The 26,502-nt window shown below is 35.9% G+C and overlaps 1 protein-coding gene across 3 annotated transcripts in view; it reads left to right on the top strand.

Annotated features, from left to right (window-relative positions):
• The window catches only part of ZFAND3 (zinc finger AN1-type containing 3), a 330,825-nt gene that overhangs the window by 69,452 nt on the left and 234,871 nt on the right, over positions 1-26,502 (top strand). The window contains exon 1 of one of the 3 annotated variants that reach the window (XM_087438550.1): positions 23,826-23,990. The exons of the other annotated variants lie outside the window; for them this stretch is intronic. The gene's annotated coding sequence lies outside the window, so the exon portion shown is untranslated. Of the gene's footprint in view, positions 1-23,825; positions 23,991-26,502 lie in introns of those variants that run through there. 3 annotated transcript variants of the gene reach the window in all.

Genomic DNA, 26,502 nt, shown 5'->3' on the forward strand with positions numbered 1-26,502 from the left:
GACAGTATGGAAAATAGATTACAAGTGAGTTTTGTTTGCAGATGTTTTTAAATAGCTAAGCCTTTAGAAATTTACCCCATACCTAACTGGTATATCCTTTTTATTGTCTGCTTTCCCTTCCCTCACCCACCCAAGTAGTTATGATGTTCTGGAGATTTTCCAGGCCTGGGAACCTTTAGTTAGAGCTTCTAAAGGTTACACTCATCCTTTGTGGAGAAAACTTGGATGACCTTAAGAACTCTAGAACCTTAAGAACTCATGTAGATAGAAAGATGTCTTAGAGTTCTGGCATATGCATAGCTCTTGTAATGGAGATTAATTTTGAACTTGATCACATAAATGTGGGAGGTTTTTTGGTATGGTTTTGATGTTGTTTGGAACCAATCAGGACTTTACAGGTGGTTGAAAATGATTTATGTCTTGATTCACAAAATTGAGAACTGCATCAGGTAAGGTTGCCTGTCCTTTGAGAGATTGTGAGGACTGTGGTTCCAGTGTGGCCTCAAGCTGTAGAACAAGATACTTGTGAAAGTCTCTCATTTGTATCATTTATTTACTACTCTGGATGTTAAATGGGAAGCCAAGATTACCAACAAGCAAATTAGATTGTAGAGTCATTCAAGTATGCAGTGATGTCACTCAGAACACTTTTCTGAGAGATGTGAATGAAGAAAAAAAACTATTGGTGGGTTCTTCAGGCTTCTGTTGCATAGAGAACATTTATCATAGTTCAGTCACTCCAGCTCATGCCAGATAGTAGTAGTTTCCAAATCCACAAGTGAGTTTTTGGGAAGGAATTTTGACAGCATCTTATTTTTCCTCCACCTTCAAATTCCATTTCTGGGGCACAAGTAAATATTTGTTCTTAACAAGCCTTCTATAACAGATATTCACATGATTGCTTTTCAGAACTCTTGGTTTGAGCTTCTTTAGTTATTCCAGCAGTGCCATCATTGCTCAAAATGTTTTGGGGAGTCCCTTTCTTGGGTCTGTCTTCAGGGACTGAAGAACATTTCTCTGACTGCTCATAATTTATTGTGGCCAATCATTTCTTAGAGCTTGGATATGTCTTTGGGTGGGGGAAATGACTAACAAATTTTTTAGAGACAAAATTGAAAAAAAAAAAAGATTGGTCATTAAGTTGAAGAATACTTAAGTTCTCTATTGAGGTGACTATAGAACATTGAAAGGAGTAAGTGGTGTGTCCAGGGACTTTGCAGCTACAAGACTTGTCTGACCTCTAAAACCAAGAGCATGTCCAGTTTATAGGATTGGTATGAAGGATAAATAAAGAGTTTCAGTGCCTGGTTTGTAGCTGGCTTTCACATATGTTAATTCTTTCTTATGGTTTGTGAATGTAGATCTGAAGACAATTTTGAAGAAGAATTCTAACATTGTTTTTGAGTAATGGCCTCAATGTTCAGAATAACTTCCTTGAGATTACTTCTTTAAATGATAGCAATTAGGGCCGGCCCCGTGGCTTGGTGGTTAAGTGAGCGCGCTCCAGTGCTGGCGACCCGGGTTCGGATCCCGGGCTCGCACCGACGTGCTGCTTCTCCGGCTATGCTGAGACCGCGTCCCACATACAGCAACTAGAAGGATGTGCAGCTATGACATACAACTATCTACTGGGGCTTTGGGGGAAAAAATAAATAAATAAAATCTTAAAAAAAAAAAAAAATGACAGCAATTAATTGGGTATACAGTTCGTTAAAAAAAAACGAGAAAGGGGAAAAAAGTCTTAATTCTGAGTAGAAGCAGCTGAGCAAATGTTTTGTTTTTCATTTTTTTTAAAAGACTTAATTTTTTTAGAACAGTTTTAGGTTCATAGAAAAATTGAGAGGAAGGTATAGAGATTTCCCATATACGCCCTGCCCCTACACATGCATAACCTCCCCTTTGTCACCATAACTCAGCATAATGTTACATTTGTTACCATTGATGAACCTACATTGACACATTTTAATCACCCAAAGGCCATAGTTTAGGTTAGGGCTCACTCTTGGTGTACTTTGTATGAGTTTGGACAAATGTAAGAACATCTATTCACCATTATAGTATCATACAGAGTATTTTCATTGCCGTAAAAGTCCTCTGTGCTCTGCCTATTCATCCCTCCTGCCACCCCAACCCCTGGCAATCACTGAGCCTTTTGCTGTCTCCATAGTTTTGCCTTCTCCAGAATGCCATATAGTTGTAATCATACGGTATGTGGCCTTTTCTGCATTTAAGGTTATTCCATGTCTTTTCATGGCTTGATAGCTCATTTCTTTTTTAACGATATTCAATTGACTGGGTGTTGAAAAATGTTTTTAAGTCCAAAGAATATGCCAAAATTTAGCCTTGAGTACTGCAACCAAACTAGATAATAAGGAAACCAATGATAGATTTTAATTGAGGAGTAATGTGACATTAGACAAGTCACTGAAGCATCTCTGGGCCTCACTTTCTTGTGTGGACAATTAGAAGTTTAGACTCGATCTGGCAAAACACAAGCCTAGTTGGTTTGAAAGGCTGAATTCTAAAAGAGTACAGATTGTTTGGGCAGGACTAGTGATTTCTAATTGGAGGAGATCTTCCATTGTCATAGCATGGAAAAGACCCTTGATTCCACGTTGATCTCTTAGCACACCTTTTTTCAGTAAAGCCATTACCTTAAAAACTTAAGATGGCTTAGTATTATGTGCATATGAATATCCATGTATATGTTACAAGTAAGAATTACATGTTATGGATGTTATAATCAAGAAGCTGTTGGTTATACATCACGTTCTATTCCTTAATCTGGTAACTTACTATTCATTCAGTGAAAATTGTAAAGCATAGAGTGTTTTAGTGAAGTAGGAAGTGGGGTGATGTGGTGAAACAAAACCTTTTTACTTTTAAATGTCATTCTAGATATAAATTTTGTTCTGAGATTTGAAAGCAGTGAAATTGCAGAGTAATGGAAGTAATTCTCTTGTAAAAGTACATCAGAGCTACTTCTCAGTTTAAAAGAAATGCATTTATTGTTCTTGGCATGTGTAAGAATTTGTCTGAAATATGTAATCATCTTGACTTTCTTCTTTAAAATAAAAATCATTAGTACTTTGTACCAACTAAAGCATTTGCTTTGTATTAGGATTATTAAAAGAAATATCTGTCTTTTAAACAAGTTAAGTAACCTGAATGTGTATTATGAGAAAAGTCATAACCAAATTGGAACTTTGTTGTTGGGAATGAACTTGTGATAAAAAGGAAAAACTCACGTTAAATTATATTCCCTGATGGAAGAATCTTGTCTGTGGCATATTTCAAGTCCAAGGAAATTTGAATATAAAATTGTATTTCAGTTTTGTTTCTATTTGAATTGGAGAACTCTAGTTGGTGCTAGATGCAGCTTCCGTAAGTATACCATATATGCATTTTTTGCCAAAAAATATAGTTGCCTTGTTTAATAGCTAAGTGTTTAATCAACGAGAGTTAATTTAATTAGGCTGTTAAAATGTTTGTTAACTACACCCATAATTTCGGGACAAGCTCTTTTAGCTGCTAATTACAGAATATGGATTATTCTTTGAGAAATTAATGTATATAGCCTTTTGAAAAACAAATGGCCTTGGCAAACAGATTTGTGAAGTCATGCTATCTCAGGTGCAGTTGGGCTTTTCATTGTGTTGAGATTTCTACTTGTATGTTTTCATCTATCATTTTTGACTGTCCGTGAGAAGACATTCATAGACTCTTCTTCCTATGCGTTTTCCTAGTTTACTGAATAGGAAAAGACCATAAGATGGAACCATGAGTTAAGATCTTTTTTTATTTGTGTTCCATCTTCCAGGTAATTATTTTTTTAGGTCTATAGCTATAAATTTTTTATATATGTGTTTCAGCTTCTCTATATCAGAGTATGATTAAAATTTTTGCAGATTGTGATTAGAAAAAAAAATTTTAATAAATGGATTAAAAAAAAGTTTTCCATTGTGCATTGTTTAACTTTCTTTAAAGCCAAACTGGCAAGTTTGAATGTCACATAGCTCAGTCTCTGATATTATAATGGATCAGCTCAACTGAGCTCTGAACTAGTTTAATGAAGTCAGATATTATATTCTAAAGAGAATTAACATCTAAAATATAGTTGCATAATTATGGCATCAGTAGGAATGCATAATAATTCAATCATTTATGGTTTATTCTTTTAGAGCTTAATTTTTTCATGTCATTTGGATTATGCATTAAATTTTCTTCTTCTTCTTTTTTTTTTTTTGGTGAGGAAGACTGGCCCTGAGCTAACATCCATGCCCACCCTGCTCTATTTTGTATGTGGGATGCCGCCACAGCATGGCTTGATGAGCAGTGCGTAGGTCCCAGGTCCGTGCCTGGGATCTGAACCTACGAACCCCAGGCCACCAAAGTGGGAGCACATGAACTTAACCACTATGCCACCGGGCTGGCCCCTGCATTAAATTTTCTTAATGACTTCCCTTTCCTCTTTTCTACAGTGCTCTGGGATCCTTGGAAATTTTTGATTAGACGAGAGACCAAAATACTATTTTCCAGACCATATTCGTTTCTATTTTTATTTAATTTCACATGGTATGTTATTTGCTGAAAAGTTGCTCTTAAGATGGGTGAGGATAGAAGAGGACTTGTACAGACTACTTTCTCCTGAATGTTGCTGAGTCCCTGTATGTTTTTGGCTGCAAGTGACTTAATACCCAACTAAAAGTGGCTTAAACAAATGCTTTTCCATTATGTGGTGAAGGATTAGTTTTTTGTTTTTGTTTTTAATTTTCAGTTCATTGCAGAGTTATATTTTGTAAAATATAGTAAAAATGTGGGAATATAAAATTACTATAAAGTTTCTGAATGCTTGTCTCAATTTCTATATGTATCTCCTTGTGGACAGGAAACACATTTTGCAGACTGGCAGGAGTCCGTGGATCACCCTTTGAGTAGCAGAGGCTTGAACCATACAGACATTAACAAGAAGTCTGGAGTCTCTGGTTGCAGGGTAGGCTCAGCAGCTCTGCAGTTTGCTTGTCCTTCCCATTATGGTCATAAAATGGCTGCAGCAGCTCCAAGTATTCCCCTTCATATGAGGACATCTGAAGCAGGAAGGAAGGAGAAGAAGAAAAAACAGACTTCTTCTTTTGCTCTGGTTTCTATATTATTAGGGAATAAAGCTTTTCCCAGTGTAGCTCCTTTGCCACCTCCCACCTCCAGAAACTTCCATCTACATCTCATTCGCCAGAACTGAGTCACATAGCCACATTTGTATCAATTGTTGGCAGAGAGGAACAATGGATGCCATACTGGCAAAGACCAATCTTGATTTCTTCCCTGGCACTATACCTGGGGTCACGAGAAGAAAATGGAAATTTTATGAGTGAAGTGGAAGGAAGAAAGACTGGGTATATTACCAACAGTATCTGCCACACCAAGAATAGAAGTCAGTCTGAGAGTCTCAAGCGTTGAAGTTAATAACTTATTTCTTGTGTTATAATTAAGAAAGGCACAGAAAGGTGAGAGGAAAACAGTAAGTGCCTTTGAGACCCAGTGTTCTTGATACTGGGCTTTGGGCCCCTTTTGGTGAGTCTGGAATTGGCCATTGGGCGTGGCTTTCCTTTATAATACTTGCCTGCTGGCTGGAGTGTATTTGATTTGAACCATGATTCAATAACCAGCCAGACTTGAAAAAATAGAAAATGTATTCTTGTTTGTTGATACAACCTTAGTTGTATAATATATATTTTTGCTATTTTCAAATGTGTGCTTCAGTTTTAGAAGCTACACAGAATGTATTTTAAGCAGTGATTTATTTTGATGTTTTTCTGATTACTTTTGCAGCTGTGTTAGAAAAGTGAAATGATTTGGCGTGTTAAGACATGTTCCATCCATCATCTTTAGGGTACTTCTCATGATAGTTCATTTGAAAAGCTAGGTAGTTGTTATGTTTGTTCTGTAGTTTGTTATGTTACTTGTAGTTTGTTATGTTGCTGCTTACATTTAGCACTCAATTCTTGCTTTTAGATAGGATGAAACAGGAATTTAAAAAAATACATGTAGCTGCTCATAATAGCAAGAATCATATTAGTTCTTTCTATATTTGTGTCTCAGCTGACAACACATACAAGCGTTGCTTTGCTGGAGTCAGTCTGCTTTCTATTTCTATAGATTTCTCTCTTCTAGACATTTCATAGAAATGGAATCATATAATATGTGGTCTTTTGTGACTGGCTTCTTTCACTTAGTATGCTGTTTACAAGGTTCACCCATGATGTAGCATGCATTGATACTTACTTGCTTTTTATGGCCAAATATTCCATTGTATGGATATACTACATTTTGTTTTTCTGTTCATCAATTGATGGGCATTTCTGTTTTTTCTGCATTTTCACATAATAGAGCACTAAAATACATGAAGCAAAACTGACAGAAAGGAAGGGAGAAATAGATGATTCAACAATAGTAGTTGAAGACTTCAAAACCTCACTTTCAATAATGTGTAGAACAACTAGACAGAAGATAAACAAAGAAAATAGAAGACTTGAACAACACTATAAACCAACTAGAGCTAATGGACATCTGTAGAATACTTCACGGAACAACAGAATATACGTTATTCTCGAGTGCACATAGGACATTCTCTAGGATAGAGCATATGCTAGGTGGTAAAACAAACCCCAGTAAATTTAAAAGGTTAGAAATAATACAAATTATGTTCTCCTACAATATGGAATGACATTAGAAATTAATAGCAGGAAGTAATTTGGGAAACCTACCAATATGTGGAAATTAAACAACATACTCCTGAATAACCAGTGGGTCAAAGAAGAAGTCAAAAGGGAACTCAGAAAATACTTTGAGATGAATGAAAATGAAGATACAACATATCAAAATGTAAGGGATGTGCTCAGGCAGTGCTTACAGGGAAATTTATAGCTGTAAATGCCTATACTAAGCAGGAAGAAAGATCTCAAATCGATGCTCTAGCCTTCCCCTTGAAGTGGGAAAAGAAGAGCAAACTAAATCTAAAGCAAACAGAAAGAAGGAAATAATAAAGATTGGAGCAGAAATTAATGAAATAGATAATAAGAAAACAATACAGGAAATCAGTGAAACCAAAAGCTAGTTCTTTGTAAAGATCAAGAAAATTGATAAATACTTGTCTAAAGAAGAATTAAAGAAAAATTAAAGAACACCAATTCTTCAGAAACCCTTCAAAAAAAAAAAAAAAGAATAAGAAGGAGCACTTCCCAACTCATTTTTATGAGGCCAGTATTACCTAGATACCAAAACTAGACAAAGATATCACAAGAAGACTTCATAGCATTATCGTTTTTGACCAGATACAAAAATATAAAAATCATCAACTAAATACTAGTAACATATAGGAAGAATTATACACCATGACCAAGTGGGATTATCTCAGGAGTGTAATATCTGAAATTAATGTAATATATCAATAGAATAAAAAATAAAAATCACATGATCATCTCAATAGACTCAGAAAAAGCATTTGGTAAAATCCAACACTTTCATGATAAAAACACTCAACAAATTAGGAATAGAGGAGAACTTCATCAACTTGATAAAAGTCATCTAGGTATAATTTTTTATTGTATTATTTTAGTGGTTACTTTACCTTATAACAGTCTGCCTTAAAGCAATATTATACAACTTTATGTATGGTGTTAGGACCTTCTCTTTTTCATTTCTTGAACTTTGTGTTATTGTTATTATGTACTTTTACTTCTCCATATGTTGTAAAATCCATACTATGTTGTTGTTATTTTTGCTTTAAAAAATCTTTTAAAGAGATAAGAATAATTAGAAAAAAGTCTATTTACTCTCATAGTCACTGTTTCCATGCTTTTCATTCCTTTGTGTAGGTCCATATTTCCATTTGGTATCATTTTCCTACTCATTGAAAGACTTATTAATAAGACAAGAAATAATAAGTGTTGGAGAGGATGTGGAGAAAAGGGAATTCTCATATACTGCTGGTGGTAGTGCAAACTGGTGCAGCCACTGTGGAAAACATTATGGAGATTTCTGAAAAAATTAAGAGTAGAACTACCATACGATCCATTGCTGGGTATTTATCCAAAGAATGTGAAGACATGAATGCATAAAGATACATGCACCCTATGTTCATTGCAGCATTATTCACAATAGCCAAGACTTGGAAGCAAGCTAGGTGCCCATCAAGGGACTAATGGATAGGGCCGGCCCCGTGGCTTAGCGGTTAAGTGCGCGCGCTCCACTACTGGCTGCCTGGGTTCGGATCCCGGGCGCGCACTGACGTACCGCCTCTCCGGCCATGCTGAGGCCGTGTCCCACATACAGCAACTAGAAGGATGTGCAGCTATGACATACAACTATCTACTGGGGCTTTGGGGGGAAAATAAATAAATAAATAAAATCTTTAAAAAAAAAAAGGGACTAATGGATAAAGAAGGTGGTGTGGTTTATATACACAATGGAATACTACTCAGTCATAAGAAAGGATGAAATCTGGCCATTTGTGACAACGTGGATGGACCTTGAGGGTATTATGCTAAGTGAAATAAGTCAGAGGGAGAAAGTCAATACCATATGATCTCACTCATAAATAGAAGATAAAAACAACACACACACACATAGGGACAGAGTTTGGATCAGTGGTTACCAGAGGGGAAGGGGAGACGGAGGAGGGCGAAAAGGGTGATTAGGCACATGTATATAGTGATAGATTGTAATTAGTCTTAGGATGGTGAACATGATGTAATCTACACAGAAATCGAAATATGATGATGTACATCTGAAATTTATATAATGTTATAAAGCAATGTTACAACAATAAAAAGAAAAGAAATACTTATTTTAACATTTCTTGTGGTGTAGGTCTGCTGGTGTGGAATTCCTTCAGCTTTTGTTGGTCTGAAAAGGTCCATTTCTCCTTTATTTTTGAAATACATTTTTGCTGAGTATAGAGTTCCAGCTTGATCGTTTTTTTCCCCCCTACTCTAAAGACATCGCTCCACTTTTAGATTGCATTGTTTCCAATGAGAAATCTACTGTCATCCTTATCTTTTTTCCTATTTGTCTGTTTTTCCTGGTTGCTTTTAAGATTTTGACTTTATCACTGATTTTAAACAATTTTGTTATGATATACCTTGGTGTAGTTTTCTTTATATTTTTTGAGCTTGAGTTCATTGAGCTTTTTGGATCACTGGGCTTATAGTTGTAATAAAATTTTAAAATGCTTCTGCTATTATTTCTTTAAGTATATTTTCTGTCTCCCTCCTACCCTTTCATTGACTCCAGCTATACATATATTAAGCTTTTTGAAGTTTTTTCTCTCATACCTTGTTCTTTTTCTTTCTTCTTTTTTTCTCCTCTTTCATTGTGAATATTTGTAATTGCTAGATCTTCAAGTTCATTTATCTTTTCTTCTGCAATGTCTACTCTGATGTTACTTCTATCCAGTGTATTTTTCATCTCAAGACAATGTACTTTACATCTCTAGGAGTTCAATTTGGTTCTTTTTTTATATCTTCCAAGTCTCTACTTAACTTTTTGAACATATAGAATATAGTTATAATAAATTGTCTTAATGTCCTTGGTTACTAATTCTATTATCTGCATCAGTTCTGGGTTGGTTTGATTGATTTGATTTTTTTTTGTCACTCTGTGTCGTATTTTCCTGTTTCTTTGCATGCTTGTTGTAATTTTTTATTATATACCAGACATGGTGAAATTTACCTTGTTGAGTGATGGATATTTTTATAGTCTTATAAATATTCTTGAGCTTTGTTTTGGAATGCAGTTTAGTTTCTTGGAAACAGTTTGATCATTTCATGTTTTTTAAGCTTTTTTAGGCTGTACCAGATCAGTGTTTAATCTAGGGTTCATTTACTCCACTACTGAGGCAAAACCTTTCTGAGCACTCTACCCACTGCCCTGTGGATTGTGAGGTTTTCCATTCTCACTGATGGGAACAGGCACTATTCCAGGCCCTGTATGAGCTATGGCTATTGTTCCCTCTAGTCCTCTCTGGTGGTTCTTTTCTCTTCCTCACATATACACACTGATAAGTACTCAGCTAAATATTCAGAGAGGACCCTCTGTAGTTCTCCAGAGTTCTCTGTGCAGCTCTCTCCTGTCTCGTAACTGTCTTGAAAACTAGCTGCTTTGGCCCTCTTAGGCTCTCATGTCCTGTGCTGTGGCTTGGATACACTCACTCTCTTCTGTAAAATGGAGAAATCAGAAGCTCCCTTTATTTGTTTACTGTCTCTCAGTGATCACTGACCTTAATTTTCTGATGTTCAGTATCTTGAGAACCTTTGTTTTTATGTATTTTGTTTATTTTGTTGTTTGAAGTGGGAGAGTTTATCTGGTTCTTGTTACTCTACTGGTCAAAAGTGGAAGTTGTTTTCTTTCATTTTTTGTGTGTGAAATTAAATATGTGTATAGCATACATACAGAAAATTGTACACCACTGATGGGTTCATCTCAGTGAACTATCACAAATTAGATTTTTGTGTAACCGCTGCCCAGAACACAGAATAGAACATTGTCTGCATCCCAGAAGCCCACTTTTTACCCTCTCTCAAGTCTGACTTCTTTTAATCAATATTCAGAGATGTAACCACGTTGTTTCATTCTATGTACTATTCCATTCTAGGAACCTGCCCGTATATTTGCGATTTTACTGTCGATGGACGTTTGGGTTGCTTACTATGAGCATTCATTTACATGTCTTGTAGTGTACCTGAGCATGTGTTTCTGTTGGGTATATAACTAGGAGTGCTAAGATATAGGTTTCTATATTGTCTATTTTAATAGATGATGACAAACTATTTTCCGAAATTGTACATATGGGTTCTGGTTGTTTCACATGCTTGCTGACACTTGGTATTGTGGTTCTTTTTAATATTAACCATTCTCTTGATAGTGTCATATTATCTTATTGTGGTTTTAATTTATATTTCCCCATTACTGCATTGTTTTTTGTATGTTTAAAACATTCTGTTGTGAAGTATTTATTTAAGGCCCTTGCCCCTTTTCTTTTGGTTTGTCTTTTTCTCATTCATTTGTAGGAGTTCTTATACATTCTGGATATTAGCACTAAGTTATGTGTGCTTGAGGTAGTTTTTCTTAATCTGTGGTTTGCTTTTTTACTCTATTGTTTCTTTCAATGAAAAGATATTCTTTAATGTATTTCAATGTAATCTTTACGGTTAGTGCTTTATGTGTTTTAAGAAATATTTCTCTATTTAGAGCACATAAAGACATTTTTCTTATATTATCATTTAGGAGCTGTCTTGTTTTGCCTTTCACAGTTAGGTCTGTAATCCACCTGGAATTAATTTCTATGTATGAAGTGAGGTAGGGATCAAGGTTCATTTTATTCCTTATAGATATTTAATGGGCCAACATCATTTACGTGTTGATAAAGCCCTCTTTCCCCCACTGCTCTGCAGTAATACCTTCCTTATAAATGAGATGTCCGTGCGTGTGGTCTGGTTCTGGATTTTCTATTCTAATATATTAATCAATAGATTATTGTTCTATACTTGTTTTAGTGCCAAATTGTTTAGTTATTGTAGTTTTATAGTGTATAGTGAGTTTGATATCTGATAGAGTAAGCCTTCCAGCTTTGTTTTTTTTCAAGATTTCCGTGGCTATTTTTGACCATTTACTTTTTCATATAGATTTTAGAATCAACTTATCCCAGTTTTTGTACAAGAATTGATTGTAATTTTGATTGGGATTGCATTGATTATTTTAGATTTGGGAAGAACTGTCTTCTTTCGACCATGAACAAGGTATCTCTCTGTTTATTTAGAGTTTCTTGAATTTTTATCAATTACATTTTATAGTTTTCAGAAAAGAGGTCTTGTGAATATGTCATAGATTTTTATTAGGTGTTTGGTACTTTTTTGGGTGCTGTGTAAATGGAATGTGTGTATGTGTATTTTAACGTTTCTTATTTTATTTTATTTTTTAAATCAACTTTATTTTTTAGAGCAATTTTAGGTTCATAGCAAAATTTAGCAGGAGATACAGAGAGTCCCATGTGCTCCCTGCTTCCTCTTATTCACAGCCTCCGCCACTGTTGACATCCTACACCAGAGTGGTACATTTGATGAACCTACATTGAAACATCGTTATCTGATACTAAGATACAAAAATATTATTTCTACATTTGAAGGAACAAGCAAGTAAAGAATGAAATTTTAATCAGTAGTATTTGCCACAGCACCAAAACAAAACAAAAAATCAAATACCAAAAAATAAATCTAACAGATATACAGGGCTGCTACACCAAAAATTATAAAACACTACTGAGGGAAATTTAAAAACACTTACGGGGCCGGCTCTGTGGCTTAGCGGTTAAGTGCGCGCGCTCTGATGCTGGCGACCCGGGTTCGGATCCCGGGTGCGCCGCGAGGCACCACTTCTCTGTCCAACGCGAGGCCGAGTCCCACGTACAGCAACTAGAAGGATGTGAACCTATGACATACAACTATCTACGGGGCTTTGGGGGGAAAAAACTGAATAAATAAAATCTTTAAAAACACTTACATAAAAGGAGGTATATCTACTATGCTCACAGTTGGAAGTCTCAATATGATAAAGTGACAGTTCTCTCCACACTGATGTACAGATTCAACAGAATTTTAATCAGAACCCCAGCAGCTTCTTTTTAATTGAAATTGATAGGCTGATTCTAAAATTTATGTGGAATTGCAAAGAATGCAGAATAGCTAAGACAATCTTCAAGAACAACAAAGCTGGAGGACCTGTATTACCAGATATCAAGACTTATCTGAAAGTTACAGCAATAAAGGCATTATGTCATTGGTGCCAAGATAGACAAACAGAGCAGTGAAACTGAATAAAGAACCCAGAAACAGACCCACACATATTTGGCCACCTGATTTAAGACAAGACACCAGAGCAAATCCCTGGGGGAAAATATCTGAACTGCCATTGCAGGCTGACTTGAGGTTTCTTTTACAAAAGCCAAAGGGATTCACAGGTGTTGGGTTAACAACTGGAGGGACCTTCTAGCTGAGGCCTTTAACAAAATTGCGAAAGATAAAAGTAACTTGATTCCTTACCTAGATCTCTGATTCTATACATCAAACCAATTAACTTGTAACTCTGGTGCTATTGAGGGTTAATCTTGAGTAGCCATGCACCCCATAACGATGTTTTGGTCAATGCCAGACTACATATATGATGATGGTGCCATAAGATTAGTACCATGTAGCGTAGGCGTGTAGTAGGCTATTCCATCCAGTTTTGCTTAAGTACACTGCATGATGTTCACACAATGACAAAACGACGCATTTCTCAGAACATATCCTGATTGTTAAATGACACATGACCCTATTCTGTTTTGTCTTTGGTGACTTTAACTTTTTTTCACTTTACCTTTTATACTTGTAAATTTGGCGAGTATGGTTGATGCCCGCCAGAGATAAAGGTGGGATTAATTTGGAATCTGAATATAAAATATGTTATAAAAAGAATATAGCAACATCAATAAACATCATAAAACAAAATTTTGCCTATATCTTTTAATGTTTGGTAGACCCTTCTAGTCATTGTCTGGTGCATTCATATCTGTGTTTCCAATAGTTGTAATCATGAATTGGATCCCATTTACTTAACATTTTTCAACATTATTCTGTGTTGTTACTTTGTCTCGAAGTGGTTTCATAGATGGTTTTAAATATTAATAATTTCGGAGATTATAGATAGTTGTCTTCAGAGTAATCGAAATTTGGAAAATTGACAAAATATATAAGCTGTATCAGTAATAATTTAGGATGAATCTTTACACTTCTCTAAAAGTGTTCATTTTTAAAAGATTGCTTTGATCACCAATTTCCAAAGTTTTAGAGGGTCTTTATTTGTACATAATGAGGATTTTTTGTGTGTGTGTGCGGAAGATCGGCCCTGAGCTGACTTCTGATGCCAGTTCCTCTCTTTTTGCTGAGGATCGGCTCTGGGCCAACATCTGTGCCCATCTTCTTCCTCTATTTTATATGGGACACCGCCACAGCATGGCTTGAGAAGCGGTGCATTGGTGCATGCCCGGGATTCAAACCTGCGAACCCCGGGCCACCGAAGCGGAGCACGCGTGCTTAACTGCCACGCCACTGGGCTGGCCCCCATAATGAGAATTTTTAAGCTTAGAAAATCATTCTTATGTTTTAATTCCTTTATTCATTGGGTAAAGTTGTATCAGAATGATAATTAGCTGTATAATTGAAAAACCCTGTAATTTAAAGTGTAAATATTTAAGCTTTCAAGTTAGATTCAATAATAAGAAACCAAAATACTGGAATTGTTGATTTCTTCTTTGATGCATGAAATATTCTGGCAAGCTTTCAGACTAATAGAACAGTTTCCAGAGATTGAATAAAATTGTTAGTTTATCATTAATGTACCAATCTTGTACATTGCTGCAATTGTTTTCTGTGATCTTTGTCATTCAGAGGCTGATCATCATTTTATGAATTTTCTAAATTGCCTTTAAAGCTTCTCCTATCTACTATATATCCTTTCTTGCTACCTAGCTTTTGCTTATTCGGGTAAGAGGTAATTGAGAGTAGGTAAAATTCACATTAGGTCAGTAGTAGCTGTGGTTCTTGAGTGGGAAGGATAGAAGGAGGTTTAACAATGATGAAAATTTTAAAGTCATCCATTGGTTTTAATCTCAGTGGTAGTGTACTCTAATAGCACGAATAATTTAATATAACTAGGTAAACTGATGAAAAAGTTTTTCAACTTGCAGTTTGTTCATCAAAAATATGCTTGCTTTTTAAAAATTGTTTTCCATAAATAAGTTGGAATCTGTGCTCTGTACCTTGCAGATTGTTAGCTTCTATTACCAAACAATAGTCCCTTTGTGAGGTGTGAGGTTTTTATTCTGTGGCTATTCCCAAAGGGCTTTATGAGGAAATTCTGAAATAAAGGGCCAGATTAACTTAAAAAAAAACAAACTACTTGGCCTACTTGGAAGGAAATAAACAACTGCGGGCTACAGTTTTTGCTTTTCTGGAATGCCAAATTTCAGCTCAGAGGAAATTCTTCAGCAGAGCAATAAACCTTTGAAAATTGCTTTATAATGGAAATGCTGACAGACCATTAACTATAGTGGTGCAAATGCACTGCTCTGACATACATAAGGTTGTCCCAAGTTGCTAAATACAATAAACCATGCTGGGCAGTGTACATCCTGTGGAAGCCAAATGGGTGTATAGAGTTTGTCGTGTTATTCCACCTAATTATTAATGGAGAAGCTCAAACATATCACCTTTGATGTGCGGGAGAACTATCAGTTTAGAATGAAAGAGTGGTTTAGGCTCTGCTGATGCTGATAGCTCATTTTATATTTGCCACACTGGAAAAGGCCCAGGATAAATTTAACATGATGCATTTAATCACCATCCCAATTACAGTGCCACTGAAGCAGATCAATGTTTTCTTACTGCCAATTCATTGGAACTTCTAGGCCATAAAGTATCATTATTAGGCATATTGGAAAGTCTCAGCCCAATGGAAATGTGGATGCTGGGATTTTTCCAATTGCTTTGAGATAGTAACAGAGGTTGCTTGGATGTACATTTTCCCCATGTAAAATGAAAATTGGAATTTAAAGGGATTGATATGACAAAGTGAGAATCCTATAATGCCCCAGGGAAGGATGAAGCAGAATGTTCACATCTAAAAGGAAAATAAGGAAAATGATGAAAAGGGATGGATACTTCCATATCAGACTGCTTAATGACTGATGTCCCTGCTAGTAAGTGTTGTGAGAGTATGTCTTGTTCTTGGTTATAGTCACAGCACCTAGCACAGTGCCTGGCATATAATGTGGGTGTCAGTAAATATTTATTGGATTTATTTGTGTTTGTTTATTTGAAAACTATTTGAGGCTGGATTGTCAGGCACCGTGCTGAATGTTGTATAAGGTTACTAATATAATGTGTGCGTGTGTGTATACATAAATAATATACGTATACATATGTGTGTAGCTAGAAGTAATCCATAAAAGATTCCTTAAATGCGTTATAGGTACCATTGATACGTTGAGTATCATGAATTAATGCAAAGGTTCAAGTATATTTTGGGTAGAATCATGTTCTCTGAAATGTAAGTGTGCAAGTAAAAAGATCTGACATCATAACTAGATTATAAATAAGTCTTGTACTCCTGTACTCTAAAATCAATACTAATAAACCAGGCTTTTCTGTTCTGTTTGACTAAAAAAAATTTTTTTTTTTCACCTGACGGTGTCAGTTCCCAAACTAGGCTGTCCACCTGGCCTTCTTGGACATTAACCCAGAGATTTGATTCACTAGATCTGGGTTGGAGTCTGGGAATCTATATTTTTAAAAAATTTCCTTTCTTTGGGTGCTTATGTACAGCCAGTCCCTTTGCACCCCTCCCCCACACCCCCCTCCATGATTTACTTTGAAATAAGTGGTAGCAATTACCTTGGACCTTTTGCATTCTTTGGAAACAATAACCAGCGCAATAACTAATGTCTTGGTCTTATCCTGGTAGAGGGAAAGAAATGCTAGCATATGTCATACTGAAGGTCTTGTAGGACTAGTGTTGACTTTCTGTCCATATGTTTCACCAGGAAGCTACTATCAGGACAGTTTGGGGAAGGATATGATTTTCTTTTTTCTTGTGGCACGTTCATAGCGTTGTATTACTGGAACGTACCTTAGAAATCATTTAGTTTATTCCCTTCCTTTTATGTTTGAGTTAATCTTAGAAATGTTAGGGTTTGAATCCCAGCTCTACAACTTATGAGTTGTTGCCTCATTTCTCTGAGCCTTGGTTTCTTGTATGTTAAAGGGGGTAACAATACCTACCTACCTTATAGGTTTTTTAGGATTAAAACGCACAAAAAATGCCTAGCATGTACCTTGCATGTAGTGAGTGCTCAATAAATGTTAGATATTATGGCATACCTATTATATGCTCTATGGTATATGTAAAAGCCAAAGAAGTAGAAAAATTATAATAAATAATTAAATTAAACAATAATTAAATATGCTGCATACTCATAGGCAAAGGTTTTCTTTAATTATGGCAAAATACATATAACATAAAATTCACCATTTTAATCATTTTAAAGCATACAATTCAGTGGCATTTAGTGCATTCACAATGTTGTACAGCCATCACTACTATCTAGTTCCAGAACATTTTATCACCCCAAAAGGAAACCTGTACCCATTAAGCAGTCATTCCCTATTTCCCTCTCTCCCCAGCCCCTGGCAACCACTCATCTGCTTTTTGTCTCTGTGGATTTGCCTATTTTGTATACTTCATATGAATGGAATCATACAACACGTGGCCCTTTGTATCTGGCTTCTTTCACTTTGTATGTTTCTAAGGTTCATTTGTGTTCTAGCACATTATCAGTACTTCATTTGTTTTTATGGCTGAATAATAATCCATTGTATGGATATACACCACAATTTATCGATTCATCAGTTGGTGGACTTTTGAGTTATTTTCACCTTTTGGCGAGTGTGAATAGTGCTGCCACAAACATGCATGTACAAGTTTTTGTTTGAACCATTGTTTTCAGTTCATTTGGGTTTATACCTGAGTAGAATTTCTGGTTCATATGGTAATTCTGTATTTAACTTATTGAGGAACTGCCAAACTGTTTTCCACGGTGACTGCACCACCTTGCATCCCACCAGCAATGTTTGAGGGTTCCAATTTGTCCACATCCTGCCCAACACTTTTAAAAAATTTTTATTATAGCCATCCTATTAGGTGTGAAGTGCTTCTCATTATGGTTGTGATTTGCATTTTGCTGACAACTAATGACATTAGGCATCTTTTCACTGTGCTTATTGGCCACTTGTATGGAGAAATGTCTCTTCAAATCCTGTGCCCATTTTTTAATTGGATGGTTTGTCTTTTTGTTGTTGGAGCAGAGTCTTTTGATTATAAAATTAATTTATGTATCATCCTTTGGGGCCTTATTTGGGAATATAAAAATATATTTGGGAATATAACAATAAGGGATTGGAGTTCTTTTTAAATAACGTTTTATTGAATATTTTATTTTTATCTGTTTTTTTGTAGAAATGTAACTCCCTTTAATTATATAGCTTGCCTGATGTCTTACGCTCTGTCTCCTGTCTACACTAGCAGATAACCAAATTTATTCGTTTCCAAATTATCATTGTTTTATGTTGATTTTTTTTGATCATAGAATATTCTTTTCCCAACTTTTTTGTTAACTTTATTCAAGTATAATTTACATACCATAAAATTCACCCATTATAACAGTACCGTTCAATGATTTTTAGTAAATTTATAATGTTGTACTACCATTGCCACAAACTAGTTTTAGAATATTTGCATCATCCTGAAAAGTTTCCTCAGGACTATTGGTGGTAAATATCTGTGTCCATCTCTAGGCAACCACTGATCTGCTTCCTTTTCTATAGATTTGCCTTTTCTTGATTATTTCATGTAAATAGAATCATAATATGTAGAAGGAAGACTAGCTTCTTTCACTGAGATGAATGTTTTCAAGGTTCATCCATGTTGTAGCAAATATCTATAATGTGTTTCTTTTTGCTAAATAGTAGTCCATTCTGTGGATAATATCACATTTTATTTATCCATTCACTAGTTGATGGGCATTTGGATTGTTTCTAGTTTTTGGCTATTATGAATAATGAAAATTCATGTACAAGTCTTTGTGTGGACATCCTCCCTCAACTTTTTATTTGGAAAAATTTCAACCCCACAGAAAGATTGAGATAAGTAGTAAAATGAGTATCGGTATACTCTTTGCCTAGATTGACTGATTAACATTTGCTACCCATGCTTTTACTGCTTTCTATAAATACACCTTTTTCAGAACCATTTGCAGATATCATGACACTTTACCTCTTAAGTATTTCAACATGAATCTCCTAAGAACGAGTACATACATAATCACAATATCATGATCAGACTTAAAAAATTACAGGGGCTGGCCCGGGTGACGTAGCAGTTAAGTTCACGCGCTCCGCTTCCGTGGCCCAGGATTCACTGGTTTGGATGCTGGGCGTGGACGTACTCAGTGCTCCTCAAGCCATGCTGAGGCGGTGTCCCACGTAGAGCAACTAGAAGGATGTACAACTATGACATACAACTATCTACTGGGTCTTTGGGGAGAAAAAAGGAAAATGGAGGAAGATTGGCAACAGATGTTAGGTCAGGGCCATTCTTCCTCAAAAAAAAAAAAAGCTAAAAAAAATTTAGCAGTAATTTCATAATGTCAGCTATTTTATATACATATTGAAATTTCCCCAGTTGTTCCAAAAATGTCTTCTAGAGCTTTTTTTACCCCTTTTTTTCTAATCCAGAATCCAAAAATGATTTATAGATTGCATTTGGTTGTTATTTCTATAGCTTCTTTTAATCTAAAACAGTTCCTCTGCCTCTTTTTGTTTTTCGTGTCAGTGAGGTTTAGAAGAATATAGGCCAGTTATCCCACATTTTGGATTTGTGTCATTGCTTTCTCATGATTTAAGTTGAACGTTTTTGGCAAGGATAACTTAATAGGTGGGGTTGTGTACTTTTTTATACAACAGTGATTAAGTAAAAAAGTGAGTTAAAATATGGAATCATAAACATACCTTAAATTCCTTAGTTTAAAACGTAAATGTACTTGTGTCAGGATGAACGTAATGTCAGGTTGTCTCCTTACTGGTGTAGCTAAATTTGATCACTTAGTTAAGGTATTGAGTGCCAGATTCTAAAGCTATGACTTTTTGTATTTACTAAGTAATTTGTAGGATGAGATTTTGAGACCATATGATGTGTTATGCTTGAATAACCTTTCACCATGGTTTCAGCATCCGTCGCTTGAAGTAATTACTACATGGAGGGGAGGTGCATAGAACGCTTTTAAAAATAACTTCATTAGTTGTATAATTGAAAAGATATTTTGCATTGTCTTCCTTAGGTTTCTATGCTTGGTTAAGTATATTCCAGTTGTCTCCTTGACTCATTATATTGTAGTTTGTACTTAAAGTTTCAGAGAGGAATTTATTGTGGTAGTATATAAGATGTGGAGATGGATGGATTTTATGTTTTAGAAGTAACTTTCGATATTTGATTGCAATTTAGCATTCAGCAAGATAGTAGAGAAATTAATGGAATCCAGTAAGAAGGAAGACTTTCTCTATATTAAATAAACTTATAAATCAATGAATTCATCCAAAAAACCAGATTTAATTGTTTCTGAATGTTAAGAATTTTATTTAGGGGCCAGCCTGGTGGCATAGTGGTTAAGTTTGCGCGTTCCGCTTTGGCGGCCCAGGGTTCGCTGGTTCGGATCCTGGGCACTGACCTACTCAGCTCTCATCAAGCCATGCTGAGGCAGCGGCTCACACAGAACTAGCAGGACCTACAGCTAGGGTATGCAACTATGTACTGGGGCTTTGGGGAGAAAAAAGAAAAAGAGGAAGATTGGCAACAGATGTTAGCTCAGGGCCAATCTTCCTCAAAAAAAAAAAAGAATTTTATTTATAGTTTACTTCTTTTTCTCTGCGTTTCTTTTTTTTTTTTTTTTTAAGATTTTGGTAGAGTTGTTTGTTTTGCCCTCTGTAAATTCCTGAAATTGCTAGTATTATGGTGCTGATTAATCGTGGGTAGAATCTCAGAATGTTACATTTAAGCCTGTAAATGCTTTTCCTTCATTTCCTGGGAAAAGAGAATATGGTATGTCAACAATGTCAGTAATTAATGTGAAGCCATTTACTCTGTTATTGTGAATTGTGACTGGCTTGCCCCGCACCATGAGAAATGTATACCAGAAGTCTCTTATTCTAATGAGACTGATAGGTAAGTGAAAAAAATGTATTAAAGCATGAGTCCTAAAACTTAACTTAGATGATTTAGTATAACTTAAAACACAAATATATATAATTTGTATTTTTTTGTGGTGGGTTAAGACCTTTATTTGCACGTCAGTCAATTAATTTGAGAGCCATATGCTTTTTCTTGTATAAGCCACACAAATAATACACCATCTGTGGTACCTTAGCATAATAGGAATATGACTCTGGGACTAGGCTTTCTGGGCTGGAACCCTCACTCTGCCTCTTACTAGAATGTGAACTTAGGCAAGTTACTTAACCTCTCTGTGCCTCAGTTTCCCCATGTGTAAAATGTGGATAAAAACAGCAACAAGTTAGTAATTGTAAAACACATACTACCTTAAAATGGTTAACTCATTTAATGTTGCTGGTGACTGGCACATAAGTGCCTACATAAGTATTGGTTAATTAACGTCCAGTTTTGGTCTCCTTAAGTGGATTGAGAATCTAAAGACATTTGCAAAGCAATCTGAGGGTACTCTTTAGGTTTACATGATTTGTTCCTCATTCTTTGAGTTGTTTTGCTCATGCCTAATCTGACAGCATCCTTTTTTTTTAATAGCAACATATCTTTTAATCTATTCAAAATATTCAACATAGATTTCATAGAAATAGTACTTTCTTTTTGCACTTATTGGTGTAGGTGGTAAGTCAACTATGATCACAGCAACAAGTGTAAAATAGGCATAATTATAATGCTTAGACAGATTTTGGAACAAAAAACAACTGGTTCTTCATAAAACATTCAACTCAACAAATAGGAGTGGAAATAAGCCTCGGTATTGGAAAATAGCTCTGCTGACTGGGAGAGCATTTGGCAAACTGTGGGCATGTCAGTCTGTTTTATGGAAGGTCTCAAGAGCATAGGTGAATATAGCCAGTTGAATGGAGTCTCGCAAAGAAAACCACTGCTATGTTCTTTGAAGAAGATGCTGCTGTTGCAGACTCACCATCTTAGGGCACCTGCTCTAGGTTATTTGTTATGGGTCTGTTTTCTGCCAGATTACAGCCTTTCATCTTGTTTTTCTTGTGATGGTTTAGGTAGCATATGTTTATCAGAGGTGGCAAGTTCTGTGGCCAAGAAGGTTAGACTTACCCATGATTATCAAGCTCTTCTTAGAACAGTTAGGCATGGCTCAACACCAGTCCTCAGTGCTGTGGAAGGAGCCATGGGCTCTAAGTTGAATTCTGTCAGGTGAGTCCTGACCTTTTAAATATTTCCTCCAGAGTCTTAGATGGTGACAGACAGAATATGCTCATTAAGTCTGTGAATAACAATCAAGTTGGATGGGATAGGTGGCTCAGTGGACAACTGGATTGAAATTCAGAATATCTGAGGCCGGCCTGGTGGCCTGGTGGTTAAGTTTGGTGTCTGCTTCGGTGGCCTGGGTTCGGTTCCCAGGTGCGAACCCACACCACTGATCTGTCAGTGGCCTTGCTGTGGCGGCAGCTCACATAAAAAAAAGAAAAGAGGGGGCTGGCCTGGTGGCACAAGCGGTTAAGTGCACGTGCTCTGCTGTGGTGGCCCGGGATTCACCGGTTCGGATCCCGGGTGCGCACCAATGTACCGCTTGTCAAGCCATGCTGTGGTGGCGTCCCATATAAAGTGGAGGAAGATGGGCATAGATGTTACCCCAGGGCCAGTCTTCCTCAGCAAAAAGAAGAGGATCGGCAGATGTTAGCTAAGGGCCGATCTTCCTTACCAAAAAAAAAAAAAAAGAAAAGAGGAGGATTGGCAGTAGATGTTAGCTCAGGGTGAGTCTTCCTCAGCAAAAAAAAAAAAAAAAAAAAATCTATCAGAATATCTGATAGTTTAGAAAAGTTGATGAATATACCGTAGTATGGCATTCAGCAGGATCAAGGCAAGATAATTTTCTTAAGGAAAGTAAACAGCTGTGGAAATTCAGTATGGGAGTAGGGTTGGATTTGTACCATTGGTAGCACAAAGAATTTCAGAGTGATAAGAAAAACAGTTAAATAAGAGTCAGTGATGCCTTTGCATTTAAAACTATTGATAACAAGTCATATAATTGGAATGACACTTAAAGAAATCACAGGGCCATCCCTTCACTTTATTTAGTATTAGACCATCACAGTGTAAGCATTCAGTGAAGATCTCAGAAAAATGTTCCAGAGTGAGAAAACTGAAAAATTAGGAAATAGTCACCATCAGAAGGTTTTAGTAAATATTTAGCCTAGAAATAATGGAGAGTTTAGTAGCTCTTTTATTAGATTATATATGGTTATATTATTGTGTGATCATAGAATCATGGAATGTCAGAGGTCACTTGTCTGAGTAACCTCCCTTATTTTAATAGGTGAGAAAACCCAAACCTAAGGTCACACATTCAAGCCAGGCTCTTTCCTCTCAAGTCACTGCTTTTGCCGCTACCCCTGTAAGCAGCCTGTGTTTCTACACTGATGGCAAGATTATAAAGGCGTTTACAACAGTAGGGAGGTTATAATGTGTGAGACATTATAAATCAAAATTCATGATTTTGAGGGTTGGGAGGCAATGAAATATGATAAAAAAGGAGCAGTGGAATCTCCGGTGATTATAGAACAGGAATACTTTATTTTTTTTTTAAATAATTTTATTTATTTTTTTCCCCCAAAGCCCCACTAGATAGTTGTATGTCATAGCTGCACATCCTTCCAGTTGCTGTATGTGGGACACGGCCTTAGCATGGCCAGAGAAGCAGCGCGTTGGTGCGTGCCTGGGATCCGAACCCGGGCCACCAGCAGTGGAGCGCGCACACTTAACCGCTAAGCCACGGGGCCGGCCCAGAACAGGAATACTTTAGATGAAGTCTTGTTGGGGCAGAGACAGAAAAGAAGTACTGTTTCCTTCTAACTCTGTCTTTTTCTTTTGGGGTGTTATAAATGCTCAAGGTTGATGATTACATGGAGAATTTTCTTTTGTAGACTTTAAATCATCTGTTGTGTGGTGAATGACTAAAATAGTCAGGAAATGGAAATTTTGAACTTTGAACTTCACTTATTTCCTTTTCAATGGGCGTTGGACTGGGAATAAGGAGAGCAGTTTCTCTTCTCCTATCACCTTTCAACCATTTCTCATCTAGATTCAAGGTAGGTGTGATCCCCACTCTTCCACCTAACCTCGAGAATATCCTAGAAGACTGATATATAAATATTTAGAATTTGAACAAATGAAAGGTACTATTGAAGTATAAAAGGCATTTATTTTTTAATGTCAGTGACATTACCTGCACGTTTAAATTTTTGTTGTGTTTGTATATTGCTAGATGTTGCTTTCTCCTCCTCCGTATTTATAGATGTTCTGTTGGTACTTGCATATTACCTGGAAGACATGAGCTGAAAATGTTGCATCTTGTACGAAGTCTTTTTATTTGGATGTTTTCCAGCTGCTAGAAGTACCTTGTACTTTTTTCCCTCAGCTGTACAGCTACCCTTGCTAGCCTGTTTAATCTTGTAGTTTGAACCTTTGTAACTCTATCGTCTCTCAGGTTTATGTCTCATTTTCTGACAAAGGAAGATCTAATAATAATGCGTTAGGTTTACCTTTCATCTTTCATTAAAATTATCCTGCGTTTGGTCTGATTTTCCATAAATATGGATAAGTGAATGCCTCTGCTTGCAAGCCTAAAGTATCTTAATAATAAGATAGATAAATGCACACTTCACCAGGATGAAGCAGAAATATTTGCCACTTGGGTAGGACAGGTGCATATATAATTCTCCAGTACTTTTAATGTAATGATGGTCGCAAAGATGGTGGAAAATGCAAAGCTCAGTATTTTGCCTTGGAAGAAGTGGTTCTTTAGTATAATTGTTAGCCCATTACAGAATTTTCATAGCTGTTTAACTATGTTGACCACTATTCAGGAAAAAACACTCTGACCTCCATAAAGGTAGTGTCCTCTCTTCGCCACCCATTTGTGTCAGCATCATAGCTAGTCAGGAGAAAAATAAGGCTAGGGAATACGTCATTGTTATCTCTCTTAAATTTTTTGTTCTCAGTTTAATTCTCAGGTTTTTGCTCCTATAACAAATGGTTGGGAAATCTTCTGTATATTGTTTTCATAGCAACATGAAGAATACCTTTTGTAATGGACCAGCAGTAGTGTGTAATGTATTGTAGAATTTTAAAAATTTATTTTTTGTACCAATAATACTTTATTGAGCTGTAATTTATATATAGTAAAATGCACAATCTTAAGTCTATGATGTAATGAATTTTGACAGGTGTGTACACCTAAGTAATCATCGCTCAGGTAAAGTTAATAGAGCATTTTCATCATTCCAGAAAGTGCCCTCCATTGCTGTAGAATTCTAAAAAACTATTTTTATAAAGTGGATGGGAATAGTTTAAGTGAGAAATTTAATAAGCAACTTGTATACAATTTCTTTAGGTAGCTAGATAGGTAGCTAGATAGCAGTGAACTTAGTCTTTTTTGCTGCTGTTTTCTCTACTACAAAAGTGAATTCTGCTGAGCATTAGTTTTACTCTATCCACAGGGTTTGAATTTCCTAAAATATATGTATTTGCAAATGAAGAGACCCGCATATAAGGCAGTCCTCTACTATCTCAATAAGGAAAAGAAATGTTTTAGTCAACTTGAGTATAGAAACTTTTAGGGGTGTAGATGAAATAGTAAAATATCTAATTAAAATATTAATTCTACATACGTATTTTAAAAATCTTTAACTTTTTATTTTGAAATAATTGTGGATTTACTTGCAGTTGTAAAAAAAAATAATAATACAGAGAGATCTCAAATTCTTTAGTTTACCCCAGTGGTAACTGCACATGAATATTTAAGATCATAGGTTATATAAAATTATATGAGTTTGTATATGTTCCTAATATAAATTATAAAATGTTACTTTTTCCATAAAAAACAGATTTATTTGAACTCTCCACATCTTCACAGACGTAAATATCTTAAATATTTTTTTATTAAAACCATGTGTAGTTATTGACCACAGTTTTACCGTTATTTACTTCCTTAAAAGTTGTTTGAGATAGAGCACTTTAAAAATCCATAAATGTTGCTCTGACTGGAAATTTTATCCGAAGCCACAAGAATCCATTCATATAACTTTAGGAGAGTTGCCATCCTTTTAATGTTATTTGTGGTCTTCCTAACATTCCAAAACTTTTATTGCATTGCTTTCTAAATGATCTTCAAAGGCCTTTTTCAGTGGCAGCTACCTTCTTGGAATTGTGAGATCATACTCCAGAAATGAGTATTAAATCTGCATTTAAAACTATACTTTACTTCCTTTTAAAACTTGTTGGCGTAGTAACCTTGACAAAGCATCCAACACTAGTGTTGTCTGACATCCTTCCAGACTTCAGTGTTTCTGCCCGGAGATGAGAGTTCACTGTCTCACCCCCTTTCACAGACTCTGACTGGGTAGGTGCCTCTGGGAGTTTGACTCCATTGACACGGTCTTCCTCTTTTGAAATCCCACTTGTTGTTCCCCTAGGCATGACTGCACCCCTGGATCTTTTGCTTCCAGGTTTTTTGGAAGCTTTTTCTTTCTTTTTTTTACTTCCAGGTTTTAGGGAGGCTTTTCTTTCTTTTTTTCTTTCTCCCCTGTTGGTATTTAGTAT

Source organism: Ceratotherium simum, chromosome 13 (genome assembly GCF_057802395.1).
Source record: "Ceratotherium simum simum isolate JZ-2026a chromosome 13, ASM5780239v1, whole genome shotgun sequence".
In the NCBI taxonomy this organism is placed as follows: Eukaryota; Metazoa; Chordata; class Mammalia; order Perissodactyla; family Rhinocerotidae; genus Ceratotherium; species Ceratotherium simum.